The 3,721-nt window shown below is 43.8% G+C and overlaps 1 pseudogene; it reads right to left on the bottom strand.

Moving 5' to 3' along the window:
- Nucleotides 1-233: 233 nt before the first annotated feature.
- On the bottom strand, nucleotides 234-1,720 carry LOC110300839 (annotated as a pseudogene).
- Nucleotides 1,721-3,721: the final 2,001 nt, after the last annotated feature.

Raw genomic sequence — 3,721 nt, 5'->3', positions numbered from 1 at the left:
CGGGACCACTCCCATGTGTTCAGTATGGAGCTGTCCACTGGAGCATGAATCACTCACTAAGGACAAGGATTTCCTCTCACCCAGCAGCCTTCTCTTATTACTAGCTCCCATGTGCAGGACCCTGTGAGCCCTTCCCCTATCTTTAACTGACTATTTGGTGCTCAGTCCCTCCCCTACCCTTTTTTAATTTACTAAAGTTTTATTTATCCAAATGGACAGCAGATTGAACCTATTCATGCTTTGGTCACTGGGGCATCTCCATCCTTTGTATTTACAGCAAAAATCACTTGGAGATCTGTGCTTTGAAACCAGCTTGAAAAGTCCTTTGCTGAGTAGTTCCTGAAGGACTTCCCTGGCCAAGGATCCTCTAATCTTCAGTCTCTCAGAGACCACACAGCTGGAACAATAAGCATACAGTTGGGGACTTCCTTACTGAGTTTGTCACATGTAGCTTTGTCAAACAGAACTAGATTGTTAAGCTTGCCCAGAACTTTGCCTTTGGACCACTTCTTTTTGGCTTTGTCCCAGACTTGCTTACTGGATCTTTCTCTTTCTTGGAAGACTTTCCAGCATCCTTCTTCTTGTTGTTATCCTTAGACAGCACATCGAAGCTCTCAATTTAGCAACTACCACTACAACCTCACTACAATGTCAGGGAGCAGTGGGAGGCAGGTGGGTGGGCTCCCTTATCTTTAAATTTACATTAACCATTCAGTCTTGTTTAGACCCCTGTTGTAAGTTCATGAGTATCTACACTGTGTCATACCCATAAGTCATATCCCAAAGACCCAGCTTTTATCATTATCACCTTTCAACGCACTTCTGAGATGTTCTCTAAACTTTGTAGGGTAATATAGATGGCACACTAACAGTAAATTGTCCTTGGAACTTTGACCAGTCATGATTCTCTTTGTTGACCACTTTGTGCTGGAAAGAGAAAGTCCTTTGACCAAGGCTGAGGATCATACCATGCTTAAGAGACAGACTGGCTACATGTCTATTAGCAAAACAAAAGTACTCCCTCATCTTTAGAGCTATGACATCCCAAACATGGGCCTCTGACCAGCTCCACACAACTGGACATGAAGCCTCTTTGGAACACGTTGAACTTCTCTGAGACCTGATTGGACAGTGGAAAGATTGCCTTCCCTTTGAAACATTCTCACTTAAGGACCTTGTACTGTTTGTATTGTCACAAACCCAATCTTTCCCCATAGTCCTAAGTGCATCTCTGAAAATGTTTCCACTATGGGAGTATTTCTCTTTTTTCAGTAATTAATTAATTAACATCCTGATCATCACCCCTCCCTCCTCTCCTGCCAGTCCCATCCTCACAAACCCCTCTTCTCCCCATCCTTCTCCTCAGAGAAAGGGAAATCTCCCCTTGGGTGCCGCCTGGGACAACACACAGAAGAATTAGGTGTACCCTCTCCCACTGAGGCCAGACAAGGCACTCCAGCTAGGGCAATACTCCAATAGCAGGCAACAGAATCAGAGACAGCTCCCACTCCAGTTGTTAGGGGACCCACATGAAGACCAAGCTGCACATCTGCTACGTATGGTGGGGGCGGGGGGCTGGGTGTTTTCTTTCTGCAGGCAAGAACTTGCTACTCACTTGTGTGTTCCAGGCACTTACTAACCAAAAAGGAGATGTGATGCTGAGCAGTTTTTGAAGGGAAAGGTTCAGATCAAGCATGGTTGTCATATTTAATATCTCCATATTGAATGGTTCCAGAGGAGATGGAATGAATATGATGTGATTTATTCCTTTTTAATTAGACTTTGCATCAATTATCTTTTGCTCTAAACTGCCTACCCCGAACCTTAGGGAGTTAATGAAACAACTATTTTGCTGTCTGCTGCAGCACATCCATCTATGTACTACATTAGAAGTTGAGAAAGAGGATCACAAGCTTGAAGGCAGTCAATGGCACATCAAGAATCCCAGACTTGGGAGGCAGAGGCAGGCGGATTTTTTGAGTTCGGGGTCAGCCTGGTCTACAAAGTTAGTTCCAGGACAGCCAGAGCTATACAGAGAAACCCTGTCTCGAAAAACCAAAAAAAAAAAAAAAAAAAAAAAAAAACCAGAATCCCAGTCAGAAAGGGAAGAGGAGACAAGGAGGTAAACGAAAGGGGGAGGAGGAAGAAGAGGAACAATTTATCTTGCTCCACTTCCGTGTGACTGGGCTCACTGGTGACATCTGGCTAACCTCGAATGGTGAAAGAAAAGGGCAAATGGTTCACATGCATCCATCATTGTAAACGTCCAGGTTCACATGGCACTCTCAATGTCCCCATAAACACAGCAGACTGAATACACACGGTGTGTTCAGAAACTGTGAGTGCTGGGTGATGAATCTTTGACTGTCTTGCACTCCTATGAATCCTTAACAAGCCTTTGCTGAGGTCACACAGTCAGTATACCATATTGAGAACACAGTTCACTGCTCTCTGCTTAATACTGTGTTCTTTCCAGCAGAGCTAATGAACACAAGAATCAGTGAATCTCTTGGAGGTGGGGTAGGGAGATTATACAAGGGGAGACACTTAGGGACTGGAAGAATAAATCAGATCACAGAACAAGCTCTGCAATCTGAATTTTTTTAATGAATGTAGTCACGGTGGTGAATTCTTCTGGGGAAAACCCCAATTTGCTTTGTTTTGTGCAGTGCTAATCATTTGCAGGATTCAACTCATCTACAAAGTCAAGGTTGAGGAAGACATCCATTTTGTCTTCTTACAGCTTTTCTTCTTCTTCCTGCCCTGACACCTATCATGACCATCTATTCTACTTTGCTTCTCTGTTGCTGTGAGAAAGCATTCTGACAAAAAGGCAGATTCTCAGAGGTAAAAGTTCATTTGGCTTACATTTCCAGGTCACAGCCCATCCACGGAGATAAATCAGGGCAAGAACTCAAGCAGAAGCCTTGGAGAAACATTGCTTACTCTCTCTTATTCCCTGACTTGTGTTCAATTAGTTTCTTCACCAGTTCAGGCCCATCTGCCTACACATGTTGCTGCTCACAGCAGGCTGGGACCTTCTTACCAACCATCAGTAAAGACACTCTCACAGACATGGCCAAGGCCAGTCTTATGGAGGAGGCAACATTTCAGCTGAGCTTCCCTTGTCCCTGGTGACTCTAGGTTGTGACAAATTGACAACAAAAAGCAGGCATGTCAATACAACTTCCCAGATGTCAGAGAGTAATCCTAACACACATGCACATGCACACAAAATAGTAAACTGGTTTCTAGGAATGTAACTTAATGGTAGAGTGGTTCCCTAGCATGTACAGGGACCTGAGTTTGCACCACCCCCAGCACCACAGAAAGATGGAGGGAGGGAGGGGACTGGAGATGGGAACAAGAGGGATCAAATTGGGGGATGGTGGAGGAAGAGAGAACTAGGAGAGAGAACTGGGATGAGGGGGCATCTCTGGGACAAGCTGAAAACCTAGGACAAGAGAAACTCCCAGGAATCTATGAGGGTGACTCTAGCTAAGACTCCTAGCAATAAGGAATATAGAATATAAAACGGCTACATCCTGTAACCTCACAAGACTTCCAATGGAGACATGGGAACATCAAACAAAGAAGAAAGAAAGAAAGAAAGAAAGAAAGAAAGAAAGAAAGAAGGAAAGAAAGAANGAAAGAAAGAAGGAAAGAAAGAAAGAAAGAAAGAAAGAAAGAAAGAAAGAAAGAAAGAAAGAAAGAAAGAAAG

This window comes from Mus caroli, chromosome 8 (genome assembly GCF_900094665.2).
Source record: "Mus caroli chromosome 8, CAROLI_EIJ_v1.1, whole genome shotgun sequence".
Classification (NCBI taxonomy): Eukaryota; Metazoa; Chordata; class Mammalia; order Rodentia; family Muridae; genus Mus; species Mus caroli.
This window is presented reverse-complemented; position numbering and strand designations above follow the sequence as displayed.